The 19,035-nt window shown below is 36.0% G+C and overlaps 1 non-coding gene across 1 annotated transcript; it reads right to left on the bottom strand.

Moving 5' to 3' along the window:
• Window positions 1–13,498: 13,498 nt before the first annotated feature.
• Window positions 13,499–13,602, bottom strand: LOC141635497 (U6 spliceosomal RNA). Its single transcript, XR_012540181.1, has one exon. It is a non-coding gene; the product is annotated as a U6 spliceosomal RNA (small nuclear RNA).
• Window positions 13,603–19,035: the final 5,433 nt, after the last annotated feature.

The raw sequence follows: 19,035 nt of genomic DNA, 5'->3' as shown, positions 1-19,035 counted from the left end.
TAACATGACTTACCTGTTTTAGTTATTTGTTATGTTCGTTTCGACATTTTGTGGCTGGGAGAACCTTGAGTTACTCCTCACTGACTGTAGCATTCATGTTTACATGAATGACAGGTATTAGCTGGTGCATTTATGGGGTGAAGACTTGTGTGAGCTAGCGAGCACCTTGGACCAGTAGTCGGTTTAGTAGGATTGCTTAGACTCATCTTTTATCATTTGTCATTCGAGAGATATATTTTCCCTCACCTTGACTATCAAGTTTGAATAACTTAATTTTTATTTCCGCATTCTTTATTTATGTTTTAGATTTTAATGAATCCGCGCTTTAAACTTTAAAAGTTTCAAAAAATTTCTAATTTCCGCTTGAATTTATAAGTTATATTTTCCGCGTATTGCAGGGGTTCACAGTTGGTATCAGAGCCTTCGTTGCTCCCGACGCACACACGTGTACCCCAAACCTAAATTGAACTTGACCTTGAATTATAAATGAGAGATAGGTAGAAATAAGGACCTAAGTTGGTAGTCTCTTTGTGTATGCTTCGTGGTAAGTTCTAACATGTTTGTTGATTGTCAATTATTTTTGAACCCTTAGATCAATGACCGTGAGCTTACCTACGTGAAGATCAAGACTTGGTGCCTATTGCCGAGAATTGAAGATTTGTTCAAACTTTTTAGGGATGCTTTTACTCCCTCGAAGATGTTCCTCCTTCTTTGTGTACCTTGCCTTATTCTTTACCTCTTGGTGCCTATCCTTCTTCTAAACTCTCTTTTCTTTTCCTTGGAAGCTACTTTTGTACCCTTCCAACTTGTCCTTGGTTCCTTGCTTGTCCTCCCTTAACGCCTTATAGATATTTCTCTTTCTTTTGTAGAATGTTAACCTTGGTTGAAAATTTTGGCTTTGTGGAGTTTGTTTGTGGTTGACCCATAACCTTGGTTTTGAGAGGTTGTGATGTTGGAAAGATTTAGGTGGTGTGATGAAACATACTTAGTGATTCTTATATCTAGATCCTTGATAAAGTGAGTATATTTGATTGGTGGATTCTGTGTGTTAAGTGTGAGTTGCCTATGATACTAAGGTTATGGAACTTGACCTTGTTGTTTATACTTGGAAGTTTGAGTTGAGCTCGAGGTTAGCATAGTCAGTAAATTTTCGTGAGTATTGTGATGGTTACATAGGAACCATGTTAGGTGAGAGTTGTTGCTAGTTTTGGAATCTCGTTTGGGTATCCACTTTGCGGTAATGAGGATTAGTACCAGAGTTCTTGAGATGTGATTATAAGTTGGGATCGATAGATGTTGAGCTGAGATGAGTTAGATGTTTTGGGTGGTTGTCTCGTGATTTGGAGAAGGTCACCATCTATGCTTTAGGTTTCGAGAGTATAACAAGATCTCTTTGGGATGATAGAATGTGCAAAAGAACTTTTGAATTTGGATTTTGTTCGAGGGTAGTACCATTTTGAGAAATTCATAGTTGACACTAGTTGGATATGAGTATAGCTTTGACCTTGATCTCGTGGAGGTTGTTTGTGGATGTTTGAGGATTTGGAGTGGTGAAATAACACTTATAGTGAAGTACCTTGTTTCAAGGAATAGCTTAACGTAAGTGATTTGAGGAAATGCTTGGGAGTGATGTGGTTATGAATTTTGATGTTAGGAAGTTTCCGGAACCGTTTAGGATGATGTTGTTATTTGATATTTGAGTACCGGGCGTTCCCCTGTTATATAATTTCCCTTCTTCTTTGACCATAAGCGTTAATGTTCATACCTCTCCTCCTCGCTTCATGATGCTCCTCCTTTAAATTTGATGGTGGTAACCTATAAAATTTTATCTTTGACATCTTTGTTGATTTGACTTCAATTCTTACCCCTAAGAAGTTCATCATTACTCTTTTGTTAGTTAAGTTTGGACTCACTTAGCATACTTGTATCTATGAGGTCTAAGTTACTTTTCTTTTGTCCAATTTCTAAACATTTCAAGCTACCATTTTCGTCTCGTTGTTAAAAATTTATATTACTCTTACAAAACTCTACCTATTTTAAAGGTTTGAAAATGAAAATTTGGTTTAGTTCCCTATTTGTTCCTTGAGTATAAACCTCTTTATCATGGTTTTTAATTGCTAAACCCTAGTTACATTCAATTTTGCTCAATTTCTATTAACTTTGATCTATTTATGATCTCTTTGTCAAGGTTTAATGTTATATTTTCAGGAATTTGACTCCCTTTTGGATTTAAAAGTGAAACATTTATTTCTATTTTGACTTTTGCAAAAGAAAATTTGAGTGGATTACTATTTTCTTTTGGTTTTAACGTTGATATGATGTTAGAACTCCTTAGTAGAGACGTTTACTAACTTGTTTTACGCTTGTCAGTGAATGATTTTGTTTCAAACTTGTCTTTGACTTAGAAAGTTAACATTCTTGTGTGCACGACAAGAGCATTTTCGTTTCATGAAGGAGACTTATACTTTTGAAAGCTATCTATAAACGTTTTTGGAAGTATTTTGATTTTTGATTTATGCAAAAGGTTTGGTATTTGACCTTATCTTTGATTTGGAATGGTGATATTCTTGAATGCGCAACGAGAGCACTTCCGTTCCTTTGACGAGAATCTGGTTCTGTCGGAAAATTCTACTTGAAACTTTTGAAAGAATTTTAATTCTCACAAAAGTAACCTTTTAATGTTTTAGTTATCGATTTCAAAACAAAGTCCAGTTTTACTTTTCATGACCTTTCATTTCTACTTTCAAGTTTCAAAGGACGAAACTTTTTAAAAGGTGGGGTGATTGTAACACCCGCGAATTTCCCATTTTTGTCATTTATAGTTAAAATTGACCATTGTAACACCCCGTAATTTCGGACCGTTATTATATTGCGAAAGTAATTTATTAATCAAGTTGAATTTAATATTAATGTATATGAAGTAATAATAATTCAATGAAATATAATTCTATTATATTTTGAAGTAAATTATTTATTTTGATAGTTTCGAAATGTTTAAAAATAGTTTAAACCATGTAAAAACCTTTTATTTCGAAATAAGGGCATATCGGGGAAAATGGAAATTCTTGTGAAAATTGGGCAAACGATTTTGGAAATGGGTCATATGAGTACTCAATCTTCTTGTAATCTCATGTTTAAGAACTTTGGCATTGTCGGAATTTGCATTTGACAAACAGTTCTAATTATCGTCGAAATTATCGTTGAAACGAGCCAAAACCGACTAATGAAATTCCGCCAAATTCCCGCTCCTTTCTCCCTTTCCACGGCCCACCTTCTTCCCCCTCTTTCCTATTTCTTCCTAAGGCTTCCTTTGCCTCTTGACCGAAATCCACCAAAAAAAAAAAAAATTAAACTTACAATCGTAATTTCATCATAACTTCTTCGTTTCTAGTCCGATTTTCGCAAAATTTATATTTTCGGAATCCTCTCTTCAAGATCTACATCCTAGTATGTTTTAATTTCAGTTTTCATTATGTCGATTTAAGATGATTTTGGGCATAATTTCGGTTTTAGTAATTATTATGGTGTTTTTGTTGTTTTTAATAGGTGAAGATTATGAGGATGATATAGGGGACTCCTATATAGTAGAGGATGATGGGTAGCTACTGTTTTTAGGGTTTTCTCAAGGGTTATTTTGCCTTTTTCTAGCTTAAGGTAACATATTTCGAGTTACTCGACGAATAAATGTCACATTCTTTGCTTTTTGTATGATGTTGTGATTGTTATTTGAGTAGTTTATTTCACATGAAAATATGGGTTAAATTCATGTCTTTTGTATGTTTAAATTCACATATTAGTATGGAATTGAAATGGGAATGATTAATTGATGCTTAAAACGATGTTAAAATGAACAAAAATGGAAAAACAGAGGGTTTAGGGTGGCGGCCCATTTGGGCCCGCTGGCCCGGAAGGCCCGGCTGGCCCGTGCAGGCCCACGGCAGCCTTGGGTTGGCCCGGGTCGGCCCGTTGCTTGTCTTCGCGATTTTTCATGCGTTGTTCGTAGTTTCGGGTTTATTAACGTTATATTTAGTATAAGTAACATATGGGTAGTCTTATGAATTGAATAATGTTAATAGTAAATATAATGTTGATGGTAAAGTTATGCTTATATTGGTAGTTGGCACATGTTAGGATAGGCTATGATATGAAATTGTAATGAATAGGCTTAAAATGAATTTTATAGCGATAATTGCAATGTTTGGATGATTATGCCTAAAATCGAGCCTTGGTCCCTTTCGATGAATCGATGTCGGTCAATTGTGTGATTGGTCACCGCGATTGAACCCGCACTGTCGCAGGTCAGGTTGCGGTAAAAATTCGGTTGGATGAAATTATTGTGTGAAATGGATATTTGGCCTTATTCTTGTTTTAGGCCATTTATTATGTTTTTATTTCACATGTGTTGTTGGTTGATTTGAATGGTTTCTTATATTGTAAAAACGGCCTTAGATTCCCTGAAACCTTTAATATTGTTAATAGTGCTTGAAATGGAACTGGTATTGAATACTTCTTGCAGGTTGGTTTCTCATTCTTATAATTTGGGTAATTGAATATATAAAGGTTATGAGTACCATTAATCCGGGGATTGTGTTGTTGGTCACCGCTTATATGTGTGGTATTGTTGTGTTTGTCATAGATAGGTCTTTATAGTCTTTGACGAGTATATGTTCACTGCTCAATAGCCTTTGTGTTCCTGACTTGGTGGGTTTATATCCAAGTTGGGGCATGACCTCGTTACTTATTTTGAGAGTAAGTGGTCAGCTTAAGTACTAGCCAACCCGTTGGTGGACTCCTTAGGGTACTCACTTTGTTTTAAAAAAATTGTGGGTCTTGGGTGCGGTGGTGTGTATCCGCATGTCTAGGTCTCTTGTGATTTTAGGCTAGGGTTGTGTTGTGTCTTGGCCGTGTTTTGATAGAACCTCTGAGCGAAGATACCGGTTCGATTACCTTCCCTACCTTGTGGTATAGACTCGAGTTACAGAGTGACTATTGACCGTGCTAAGAACTTATGCCTGTCTTTGATATATTGCCCTTTCTTGTTTGATGATTCCATGAATCATAGAAGGTGAGATACAAGCCGGCTATGGTTGATAGAGTTTGGATTCCTGGATGTTATGTGATTCACATGATAGTGTAGTTTGAGTCGGTCTAGTATTCGCATGCTAGGACTACGTGTTGTTATATTGTTGTTCACATGATAAGCACGATTGTCTAGCATCTATATGCTAAGGCTATGTGTTTTCATATTTATATTCTTATGTTTACATGTTATATTAATTATGACATTTCGTGGCTGGGAGAACTCGAAGTTACTCCCCACTGAATTGTGGCTTTCGTGTTTGTATAAAATGCGATTGACAGGTTGATGATGTTTAGATGGGGTACATGGACGAGCTAGCGAGCAAAAGAACCTTGGACCTAGTTTGGTTATATTTTGTAGTAAACCTTTAAACTTATGGTTGTGTTTATATTTTGGAGGGACATATGTCTCCCTCTCTTACTTTGGTTTGTATCACTTTATTCTCGCGACTTTAGCTATGTTATGTAAATTAGTTTGTTAGTTTTTGCAGGTTTTAGCACTCTTCATTTGGAAATGTTTGTGAATGGTTTAGAAAAGTTTTTAAAATTACGGGTTTTATCTAGTTGAACCAATTACAAACATATCCTGTCGATTTTCTCAGTAGAATTTACGTGTTTATTTAACGCTAAAAATGAGGGTGTCACAGTTGGTATCAGAGCATATTTGCTCCCGACGCACGTTTGTGCACCCCAATATAAATAACTTGACCTTCAAATAATAAACTCGAGAGATGGGTAGGATGGGTAGACTTAGGACCTTATGTTGTAGTCTCTTTGTGATTGCTATTTGTTAGGTGCTAACCAATGTTCTCTTTTGCAAGATGGCCCTCCAAGAAACGTAGATAATGCAATCCTACAAGCTAGGTTTGTTAATTGTTAGTTATTAATTTTCGTGCCGTTGAAGCTATGACCGTGATCTTACTCGTTGGTGACCAAGATTGAGTGGCCGTTGCCGAATGTTGAAGATTGGTTATGCCAAATGAAGGATGCTTCCACTTTCTCGATATTTCTTTTCGTATTCAGTGTACCCTACCTTTATCTTTCAATCTAGTTGTCTATTCGTCTTTCTAATTCCTCTTCTCTCGCCTTGGTAATTACTCTTCTATTCTTTCTCCCGATTCATCCTTGGTTCGTTTTCTTCTTATAATAAGAGTCCTTGTGGACACCTTCCTTTTATTCCACGGGATAGTCCCCTTATTCAAGAGAACCCGGTTTTGAGAGAATGTTTTTAACTGAGTCTCGTACCTTGGGGTGAGTGAATGTATCATTGGAAGGCGTGAACGAGTTGAGAAATTGATTGTTTAAGGTTTGAGTTGTATATGAGAAGATAACTTGGGATCCTTTGGTTAGTCTTGTTAGTTGTGCTTGATGAGAGAGCCTAGTGAGTTGAGAAACACCTTGGGATTTATGTCTATTGAGAGCTTGTTTGTTATAGGTGATTGAGCATGGGTACTACCTTAGCACATAAATTGGAATGAACCTAAGCTACTTCATTTGAGAGTCTCGATGTTTCTTGTGGAGAATTAAAGGAATGATAGTTAGCCCAATCCTTGTAGGTCTTGAAAGGAATACAATAGGACATTGACGTTGCTTAATGGATTGGTATCGTACTTTGGAATTAGTTAGTTTGTTAAAACCTTTTGAGTTGACCAAATCTAGTATAGAGTAGCCCTTGTTGACCTTTTGAAATTTGAGAACACGTGGTTGACCTTATTAATCATATCTGAATTTGGGAATTTTGGTGGGGAGTTGTTCGATGTAGTTCGTGAGTTCAAAGATGCGATTCTAATTTATGGTATCGGAGACTAGAAGTATGAAGTGGTGAGATGATAGTGTAAACAAGCCATGGTACTTGGGGATGACATAGCAAGTGAAGTTCGATGACGAGAATTGTAAAGGAGATACTTTGGGACTTGGATGGTAACAAATGAATTTGTGTGGTGAATTGATTTTGGCTCTTGGAACCAATTGAGTTGAGGAAAACCTACCATTGTGGAGTCCTTGTTAGTCCTATGATTTGGTAGACTTTTGAGTCTTTGTTGAGCACCTTAGTGATGTAACCTTATCATAGCGATCATAAGCTTTGAGGAGTGTTTGGTTAAGCGGTAACCCTTTCATTATGCCGCTTCTGTTCTCCTCTCCTTCTCTTTAGCGTTCGTTGAACCCTGTTTTTATGCCGAAGTTTACGTATCTTCTTCTTGCCCGAGATATCTTCTTGACTCGAGTACCTCTTATTTATGTCAACCGTTATCTTTGGTCACTCCCTAGTTTCCTAACTTGTCATGCTCATGCACCCTTCGAAAATATTTTACCGTTTCTCTATCCCGTTATCACTCCTTATCTACTTAGTGTAGTTGGTACCTTGTTGACCATGTTTACAGAGTTAGTGGGATGTGATTTGAGGATTTTTGTATTTTGATTTTTGTCGGGAATTGGTGTAGGAGTTTGTGTCTGTATTTGACCATGTAATATGAGAGCTAGATTTTTGATCGAATTCTTATGATGGCAATGTTGTAGTCTCCTTGCGATTTGAGGTTCGCGTGATTCGGTGGTATAAGACTTACTTTGGTTTCGATTTGATGATGAGACTAATGGGATTAGTTTACCTTGGTGGAGTATTTCTATGGTTATTTTGGATTTGTTTTGGGCATTGTTCGTTCGGGGATTGTTCGTTTGTCATTTGACTCCTTACTTTACGGTATTGGGGATTAATAGCTAAGTTTGTGGAATGTTATTGTAAGTTTGGACCTTATATTTAATCCTTTGAGGAATCTTTCTATTGGAATTGGAATATTGTTGGGAAGTAGGATTGTGAATCTTGAGTAAACCGATCAGATGATTTGTGTGATAAACCCATTTATCTTATAGTTAGTGCTAATTATGGATTGGATAGTGCAACTTGTTGCTTGTGGGTTGGTTTCAAGCATGAATGCGTTTGAGAATATTGAATCTTGGTAAGGGTATAATATTGTTACTAGTTTCGACTTTGGATTTTGATTTTGTTCGGTGGAGGATATTGGTGGAAATATTTTGATTGGGAAATTGTTAAGTTATAATTGTAGTGGATATGATTGTCTCAAGGATTAGCTTATAAGTAGACTTGTCGATGAGTGGTTCAGATGGCTCTTTGGATTAGCGTGGCCTCTGGTTGTTGCCCTGTTGATGTCCGGAGGACCTAGTAGGGTGACTCTGTGGTTGGAAAATTGAGTGAACTTTTCTCGATGTACCGATCTTCCTAATTCCGATCTCCGACAATTGTCATTCTTGCTATTCAGGCTTGTTCCGTTGAGTTCGCCTTTTTGGAACTCATTTGACCTTTTGAGTAAAGCGTCTTGTTCGTTGACATCTTTATTGACTTCATCCAAAAATTCCACCTTTAAGAGTTCAATTCCTTCTTGTCTGTTGGGTGTGAGTTCCCTATCGCGAATTTCCCTTCTCGTTCCCGAGTTGTTTTCCATCTTGCATAGATTCTATCTAGTTTGAGTAAACTTTTGGTTCATTATTTTAAATTTGGAGTTAAATCTACAAATTGACCTCTTTCTATAACATTTGAAAATGATTTCTCAATTTCTTTCAACCTTAGTGTTCGATTTGATACCTAAGCTATTTCTCGTTTTGTGTAATTTCGGACCAATGTGAGTTAACTTTTCGATTCATTGTTAAAATTTGTATTATATTTGAAAACTTGACTTCTGGTAAAGTTTGAAAAATGATTTACCATTTTTCTATAACAATTGCATTTGACCTTTCGCTTTCATTTTGTTTTGGCGTTGATTCGTTGTCAGGATTCGTTATTGGAGACGTCGATAACTAGTCTTTCGCACTTATCGGCGAATGATTTCGTATTTTGATTTGCCCTTGATTCGAATGATAGCGCTTGCATGCATCAAGAGTTCTCTCATTCCCTTGATATGGACATCGTGCTTTTGAAAGTTTTCTTAACCCCTTTTGAAGGATCATCTTTTGAAATTCCAATTTGTTTTGAATGTTTTGATTTTCGCCCTTGGAAAATTGAGTTCGTCCTTATTGTATTTTCGTTTTCTACTTGCAAGTTTCGAGGACGAAACTTCTTAAAAGGAGGGATGATTGTAACACCCCGTAATTTCGGACCGTTATTATATTGCGAAAGTAATTTATTAATCAAGTTGAATTTAATATTAATGTATATGAAGTAGTAATAATTCAATGAAATATAATTCTATTATATTTTAAAGTAAATTATTTATTTTGATGGTTTCGAAATGTTTAAAAATAGTTTAAACCATGTAAAAACCTTTTATTTCGAAATAAGGGCATATCGGGGAAAATGGAAATTCGTGTGAAAATTGGGCAAACGATTTTGGAAATGGGTCATATGAGTACTCAATCTTCTTGTAATCTCATGTTTAAGAACTTTGGCATTGTCGGAATTTGCATTTGACAAACGGTTCTAATTATCGTCGAAATTATCGTCTTAAAAGCAGCCAAAAACCGACTAATGAAATTCCGCCAAATTCCCGCTCCTTTCTCCCTTTCCACGGCCCACCTTCTTCCCCCTCCTTACTATTTCTTCCTAAGGCTTCCTTTGCCTTTTGACCGAAATCCACAAAAAAAAAAAACAAATAAACTTACAATCGTAATTTCATCATAACTTCTTCGTTTCTAGTCCGATTTTCGCAAAATTTATATTTTCGGAATCCTCTCTTCAAGATCTACATCCTAGTATGTTTTAATTTCAGTTTTCATTATGTCGATTTAAGATGATTTTGGGCATAATTTCGGTTTTAGTAATTATTATGGTGTTTTTGTTGTTTTTAATAGGTGAAGATTATGAGGATGATATAGGGGACTCCTATATAGTAGAGGATGATGGGTAGCTACTGTTTTTAGGGTTTTCTCAAGGGTTATTTTGCCTTTTTCTAGCTTAAGGTAACATATTTCGAGTTACTCGAAGAATAAATGTCACATTCTTTGCTTTTTGTATGATGTTGTGAATGTTATTTGAGTAGTTTATTTCACATGAAAATATGGGTTAAATTCATGTCTTTTGTATGTTTAAATTCACATATTAGTATGGAATTGAAATGGGAATGATTAATTGATGCTTAAAACGATGTTAAAATGAACAAAAATGGAGAAACGGAGGGTTTGGGGTGGCGGCCCATTTGGCCCTAAGAGCCGTGCAGGCCCACGACCTTGTGTTGGCCCGGGTCGGCCCGTTGCTAGTCTTCGCGATTTTTCATGCGTTGTTCGTAGTTTCGGGTTTATTAACGTTATATTTAGTATAAGTAACATATGGGTAGTCTTATGAATTGAATAATGTTAATAGTAAATATAATGTTGATGGTAAAGTTATGCTTATATTGGTAGTTGGCACATGTTAGGATAGGCTATGATATGAAATTGTAATGAATAGGCTTAAAATGAATTTTATAGCGATAATTGCAATGTTTGGATGATTATGCCGAAAACTGAGCCTTGGTCCCTTTGACTGAATCGATGTCAGTCAATTGTGTGATTGGTCACCAGCGATTGAACCGTGCACTCGCCGCAGGTGGGGTTGCGGGTAAAAATTCGGTTGGATGAAATTATTGTGTGAAATGGATATTTGGCCTTATTCTTGTTTTAGGCCATTTATTATGTTTTTATTTCACATGTGTTGTTGGTTGATTTGAATGGTTTCTTATATTGTAAAAACGGCCTTAGATTCCCTGAAACCTTTAATATTGTTAATAGTGCTTGAAATGGAACTGGTATTGAATACTTCTTGCAGGTTGGTTTCTCATTCTTATAATTTGGGTAATTGAATATATAAAGGTTATGAGTACCATTAATACTGGGGATTGTGTTGTTGGTCAGCTGCTTATATGTGTGGTATTGTTGTGTTTGTCATAGATAGGTCTTTATAGTCTTTGACGAGTATATGTTCACTGCTCAATAGCCTTTGTGTTCCTGACTTGGTGGGTTTATATCCAAGTTGGGGCATGACCTCGTTACTTATTTTGAGAGTAAGTGGTTAGCTTAAGTACTAGCCAACCCTTTGGTGGACTCCTTAGGGTACTCACTTTGTTTTAAAAAAATTGTGGGTCTTGGGTGCGGTGGTGTGTATCCGCATGTCTAGGTCTGCGCAGATTTTAGGCTAGGGTTGTGTTGTGTCTTGGCCATGTTTTGATAGAACCTCTGAGCCAAGATACCGGTTCGATTACCTTCCCTACCTCGTGGTATAGACTCGAGTTACAGAGTGACTATTGACCGTGCTAAGAACTTATGCCTGTCTTTGATATATTGCCCTTTCTTGTTTGATGATTCCATGAATCATAGAAGGTGAGATGCAAGCCGGCTATGGTTGATAGAGTTTGGATTCCTGGATGTTATGTGATTCACATGATAGTGTAGTATGAGTCGGTCTAGTATTCGCATGCTAGGACTACATGTTGTTATATTGTTGTTCACATGATAAGCACGATTGTCTAGCATCTATATACTAAGGCTATGTGTTTTCATATTTATATTCTTATGTTTACATGTTATATTAATTATGACATTTCGTGGCTGGGAGAACTCGAAGTTACTCCCCCCTTTAATTGTGGCTTTCGTGTTTGTATAAAATGCGATTGTGAGGTTGATGATGTTTAGATGGGGTACATGGACGAGCTAGCGAGCAAAAGAACCTTGGACCTAGTTTGGTTATATTTTGTAGTAAACCTTTAAACTTATGGTTGTGTTTATATTTTGGAGGGACATATGTCTCCCTCTCTTACTTTGGTTTGTATCACTTTATTCTCGCGACTTTAGCTATGTTATGTAAATTAGTTTGTTAGTTTTTGCAGGTTTTGGCACTCTTCATTTGGAAATGTTTGTGAATGGTTTAGAAAAGTTTTTAAAATTACAGGTTTTATCTAGTTGAACCAATTACAAACATATCCTGTCAGTTTTTCTGTAGAATTTACGTGTTTATTTAACGCTAAAAATGAGGGTGTCACACCATTCTATTGTTTTATTTACATTTTAAATTATTTAACTTAATTAATTTTATTTTAAACACGATTTTTATAAAAACTATATTTTTATAAGCCTGTTTATATAAAAATATATTTTGTTAGTCGAGTAGGATAATAATGATAATATTAATAATAGTTACGTTTCGTCTTAAATTATAATAAGTTTGTGACGTATTCCCGTCTAGCATAAGACCGTCACATTTTCATTTTGTGGCTAATTTATTCGGACCAATCCGATACTACTACACATACTCACACTCACCTTATATCTAACTTAAAATATATTATTATTATTATTTTTTTTTTTTTTTTTTTTTTTGCAGAAAAGCAATGGATCTTATTCATTCAAATAAGGAACTAAAGTACAAGACCCGGTCTAAACTTTCCTACAAGGAGACCAGAGTAGTCCCCTAAGAGGGAAAGAAATAAAAAGCCTAAAAAGATAACCTAAGAGAGTCATAACCCATACAAGCGAAGGTTTACAACTTTCTTAATAACAATTCAAAGAGTGTCAGGGGAGGATTGAATCCCCTTAAAAATCCTATTGTTCCTCTCCTTCCACAGAAAGTAGAGAAGAGCCAACAGACTAGTTCTCTGCTTGCCTGATCTTCGGGTAGAGATAAAGTCCTGCAAAACATTTTCTAGCAACACAGAGGTGACTGAGAAATGAGCCTAATGAGCAATGTCCATAAGCACAGTCCTAGAGTAAGTGCAAGCAATGAAGAGATGCATTAGCTATAGGTCTTCAGAGCAGCATTCATAAGACACATCTATTCACCAAATACATTCCACGAGAAACAAGCCTATCAACAGTGGGCAAACCATTCTGAAAAACCAACATACTAATGAAGGAATGCTTAGGGTGGCGGCCCGCATTGTAAACCAGAGAAGACCAAGCCACGGGGGCTCCCCTGACACGAATAAAGACATATATTGAACTAGTGTCATACTTCATATGAGAAGTACAATCCTGGAGCAACTGAATAGCCTGATCAGGAGAACCAGCTGTCCTTAAGAGTAGATCTTTCATCTTCAGCACATTATTCCAATACCAAGACTGGGAGATAGATTGTGTAGCATCCCAGAAGCACCCCTCTTTAAGAACATAAGCATGAACCCACCTAGGCCAAATGCACTGAGGCCTATAGAAAAGCTTCCATACGCATTTCAGCATCTGTGAACAATTCCAACTAAGGACCTCTTTTATCCCTATCCCCCCCTCTAATTTAGGGGAGCATAGTAACTACCATTTCAAAAAGACATGCCTTCTAGCTCCATCTTTAATACCCCAGAGAAAATCCTTGCATAATTTTGTAATTTTCTTCGCAATACCCTTAGGTAGTAACACACTAGCCCCCCAGAAATTGTTAAGTCCAAAAATGACAGAATTAACCAGAAGAACCTTACCTGCATAGCTGAGGCTGTGATTAGCCCAATGAAAAAATTTGGACCATTTCTCGATTTATGCGTGTCATCCTTGCGCAGGGGCCATGCTAATCTTCTCTGTATCGTTCCAATTTTATCAGATGTCCCCGAAGGGTATTGCTAAGAAAAAATTGTATCATTCCAATATTATTATTACTAGATTTCATACCCGTGCGATGCACGGTAATTAAATAGCGTTGGTAAAAGATGTAAGTGCTTGCATGAGAAAACCTAAATTGTTGGTTAAAAATTATGGCAGGGTATTGTTGCATACAATTAGTGTTTACGAAAAAGTGAATTACTCTAATAGATTTATTTTCCCAAATATTTTTTTTTTATGAACCTAATTGAATTATTTTAAGTGAGTTAATTATTTAAAATAAAATAGTGTTTTTAGAAATATGGAGTCTCTAGTTGCTCGAAAAATGGCTCTTGCTCTTTTTCATATATACTTTACCTTAATCATATAGATCTAGCTTAATGGTTAAGACGTAAGTATAGTGACAATGATCGCGGATTCGTCTCAATGTGTGAAGATCACAATACAAAGACCATAATACAGACTATTTATTATATGAAGTAAAGCCACTCTTTTTTTTGTTTTTTTCTAAGTTCATCACTCAACTAAACTTATAATTGTTATAAATATTCAATTAAAATCTGAGATGTAAATCACTGCACATTAACCTATCTTATTTTACAAAAGAAGCCTAACCAAAGACGTCTCTTCCAAAGATGAATAATTTCTACAATTTGATGATAATGATTCAATGATATTAGTAATGCTATTGATATTAGGATTCTTGCATTAGCCAATCTCACTAATCTAATGAGTCTGATAGTCACTAGCCATTACCAATTTCACATTTGAAGGATAGCTTTTATTAACAACAATCAATTAATTTTTTAGATATACTGCATATCACAGAAAGTTAAACTTTATGCATATTTTGGCGAATTGACTATAGGTTTAAAGCTCTTAAGCTGCTAGCCATACAAAATAATTACTCCGTATTAAGGAGTTAGCATACATAGCCAAAACTATATCCGAAGCTTGACTGTATACTCGTACTTATATCTAATCTACGTAGATTACAATTCTTGGGACAAATAATAATTTTTTAATTTGGATAAAATCTCAACAACTAATATTATTTTATAATTTAGATGTTTTCAAAAAAAAAATTTATAATTGAGAATTTGAGATGGTTTGAAAGACTTGGAGACTAAAAATACTCTTAAGAACCTTTAAACATAATTCCAAGGCAAGTATATTTCTCTTGTTTGGCTCTTGGAATCACATCCAGAAGTGGTCACCTACTTCATTGTCCTCAACCATTTCTCTTACCTCTATTGAAACATACTCCGTAATGGTTTCATGTTCTTTCATCGATCGGTTATATTTGTCTTCCTTCGTATCTCTTTTTCCAATTATAGTATCCCTCAAATAAGCATAATCAAACTAAGTTAACGTCTATATAAGTGTTATTCCCTTCTTCACAGTCATTTATTTGACTATTTTATTTTAGGTGTGTCGGACAATCGTTCACCTTTTTATTTTAAGAGGTAAACAAATAACTCGGGGCGTACGAAATATTTGACATGCCTCATGCATATCATTCATTAATAAAAAGCATCTCCCTCGTATCATCTCAGCTTTAGCTTGGGATAGAATATGATATTTTCTATAATGAAAAATCATAACATCAAATTAACGATTCAAACTTTGTTTTCGCTATAGCCAAGCAAAAATAGATGATGACTCTCTACTTATTCGATATAAGGGTACGATGCATTGTGTGAAGTAACTCCCAATCCTTCAACTTGTATTTCTGCATATAAAAAACAACAAACAAAATGATCTTTAGAATTTCAATAAAAGACACAACAACATGATAATAATGAAATACAAATTAATACAGTAGCATGGAAAATACACCTCTTTAAATTTATTCCCATCATGCTAAGACTATATTTGGCTATTTGCCACTCCTGCGTACATTTATTTTGTCGTCCATCTGAAATAATGGTAAAATATAGAATCAAAAGGTCTAATATTCTATGAAGGTAACGCAAATAAAAGCAAATTAATTAATTGTTGAACCTAAAAACAAACAATAACAAACACAAAGATTAGTTAGCCGGTTAATCTCTGAATTTTTGAAAGCCTCTTTTATAGTAGCTTAGTTTTGTTATCTTTAGAATACCTCATGTGGACAAATTCAATCCAAAGCCAACTTTTATATTATGTGATAATAAAGAGATATACTCCGTATAGCATATTGATGCATAATAGGATTCAAGTTGGTCCATTATTTTTTTTAGTAGTTATCCAAAAGATTATCATTTTTCTAATTCAAAATTGTAAAAGATTATTATTTTTATAATTAAATTGTAAATTAAATTAAAATTGTAAATTAAGTGGTTTATCAAATTTGGAGACTATCACATCCTCTGAAAAAACCCTCTTTTATATATATACATTGATTATTATTATTATTATTATTATTGTTATTATTATTATTATCAGCTGCGCGCAGCTTTCATTAAAATAAAAATAAAAGTTTACATGAAATTGGTGGGGAGCCGAGATACAATCTGTGTCCCACACCCTTAGCAATAGCAAAGCTAAGTCTAGTAAAAATGTAAGCGGCCACCCGAGCCCCCGCATCCTGAGATACCGAGAATTTCTGGATCCGCTTGAGCAAGACAACAAAGATTCGAACTGACTCTCCAAGTGAAGAGAAAGAGAAAGGAAGGAAACGTAACCCGCCATCGCGCACAAATCCCCATACTTAGCACACTTTCATTTGAGCGCAAGATCGGCGACAACCCGGCCAGGCACAAAATCCGCCATCCCGATCCCGAGTCAAAGGAGAAGAACCGTCAAGTCAACACACACATCACGCCCCCTGTCCCAAGAATAAAGCAATAAATCCGCAGGACGAAGAGAGCCACCATGTCCATCAACCAAACCGATATCAACCTCCTTTCCCGCAGTAATACCCGATCTATAGCAGATGTCGAAAAGAGTGTCCCGGACAAGGTTATGCCGATGTTTAACGCCCACAGTACCAGTACAAGAAACAGCGTGGTCCCCAAAAACATCCTCAGCAAAAACCCGAGAGAAAGCCGGACAGGGCCTAGATACCGTGAATAATGGAACACCCAGACGATATCCCAGCACACAACGGTAAGTCCTCCCGTTCATAGTCTGACCCAACCCCGAGATAGGAACTGCACGCAACCAATCAGAGGAGTGAGAACCCTGCTGAGACTGCCATAAAGCAATCTGGCGTGGCGTCAAAGAGAAAACAGACTCTGAGGCAACAACAACCGTCGCGAAATAAATAATAATCAGTAAACCATAAACACCATCAAATCGTCCACCTTCAACCCGAGATCCCGACTTCGTTTCTCAACCTTTTTCCTTAATTCTTGCTCCATTCTCTCCCTTACTTCCTCCTTCATCTTCCTAGGTAAGAAAGTCTTGTTTTTGTGGTGATTTAAGTTTGACCCGCCTCATGAAAGCTCCAATTTTTAGCTCCTTTATTTCGTTTTCCTTCTTCTAGTTGAAGAAACTGAACACCCGGAGGGAGGCTCGTACTTTTTAGACGTTTTCCTCGGAGATTTAAAGGGCAAAAAGGTAACGGTGAAAGGTTACTCGACAAAACGTCAACATTCCGTCTTATGTGTCGTTTTATATGTTCTTGTTTGATAAAGTTTGTTTCTTTACATTTTTCTCATTTATATGGTAAATTTCGTCTCATATTGGTGTTTGAATTGGACTGTTTTTGGGATGGTTTTGCAATGCATCTTACATCTGCCCTTTTGTTTGATATTCACTTGATGACTGCATACATGACGAGCAAGATGTACAGCTTTTTCTCTCATTTTTACATAGGAATAATTTTCAGGCTTTCAATTAACAATAAGATGTTTGGAGTTAAAAGGATACACCTCTTTCGTGTAACTGTTCTGATATATTCCGGTACGTTCAAGCTCAATAGTTCTGTTATACTTCCTCCTTTTTGGACAGAATTCGCTCTCTTAAAATTGAAACACCCGATAAATCACATGTCATATTCACCCTCCTAGTACTCGTTATGTTGGGAAAACTCCGCCTTGTTTATACTTGAAAACTCGTGTCTAAAGTGTCTCGACATAGACTGTGTTTGGCATGTTTTCATGCGGCGTATTACCCTATTTTGGGATGACTTTGTGTAAGTTTCGAGACTGTTTTTAAGACGGAAAGTGGACTGTTTTGAGTCAGTTTTTACTGATAAAATGGTGCCTTTCGGGACTGTTTTTGGGGCGTAAGAGTGACTGATGTGTGACGGTTTTCTGTGCATTTTCGGGTATGTTTTAATGTGATTGAGCAGACTGTTTTATGGGCTGTTTTGAGCAGTCGTGGAGGAGCTGTTCGGACTATCTTTGTACGGAATTTGGTCGTTTGTATATATGGGATTATCGTGTTAATTTACGTCTCACTCATGCACTTTCCTTTTTATTTATGATGCATGCAATTGGTAGTAGCTTAGCCTGTACGGGCGAATTGTTCACATAATCTCTAAGGACCTTATCCTTATAGATTAGGCTTTCCTTAATCAATCAGAGCTGCATGAATGGAATAGGTTTCACATTTAGGATATTAGTAGTCTAGGTAAACCTATTATTGGAGAAGGTGTCAATATTAAATTCTTCTCATCAATTAGTTATTATCATGAAGAGAATGACGTATGTAGGTTATGATATTATTGGAACGAGCACTTTCGCTATCCTACTTAAATAAACGGAATTTTATCATTTGGTGCGATGTGATTTAATAACGTAATCATATTTTCAATAGTTGGATTTGATATGAGTAAATTGTTGGACCTCGCATGATTAATTCCTTGGGTCTCACTTAGTTTGCTTTTTGGGCTCGTAAATGAGTCACTTGAGTTGGCCACATTTTATTCCGTAAATTTCACATAATGTAAATTGTCCATCCTCGCTTGTTATAATTTATTTATTATTTATTTTATTTAACCGGCATGTATAATCATGAAAAAAATGTTATCAAAATGTTAATAGAAGGTTCAATTGAATTTATTACATTTTGATCACTTGTGTTGTTCTGGCAAGTCCGGTTTTTGGTCACTTGTGTTGTTCTGGCAAGTGCGGTTTTTGATCACTTGTGCTGTTCTGGCAAGTGCGGTTTTTGAACACTTGTGCTCTTCTGGCAAGTGCAGTTTTTGGTTACTTCTGTTGTTCTGGCAACTGCGGTTTTTTGTCACTTGTGTTGTTCTGGCAAGTGCGTTTTTTGGTCACTTGTGCTATTCTGGAAAGTGCGGTTTTCGATCACTTGTGTTGTTCTGCCAAGTGCGGTTTTTTGTCACTTCTGCTGTTCTGGCAAGTGCGGTTTTTGGTCATTTGTGTTGTTCTGGCAAGTGAGTTTTATCAATGTCTCCCTACAAGGGAAATTATATTTAATGAGTAGTAAAGGTCTTGCTTAGTTATAGATATTGTCAATTGTTTGGATGTAAGAGTCTTGGTCCTATCGGATACT

The sequence above is a fragment of the Silene latifolia genome, chromosome Y (assembly GCF_048544455.1).
Source record: "Silene latifolia isolate original U9 population chromosome Y, ASM4854445v1, whole genome shotgun sequence".
Classification (NCBI taxonomy): domain Eukaryota; kingdom Viridiplantae; phylum Streptophyta; class Magnoliopsida; order Caryophyllales; family Caryophyllaceae; genus Silene; species Silene latifolia.
This window is presented reverse-complemented; position numbering and strand designations above follow the sequence as displayed.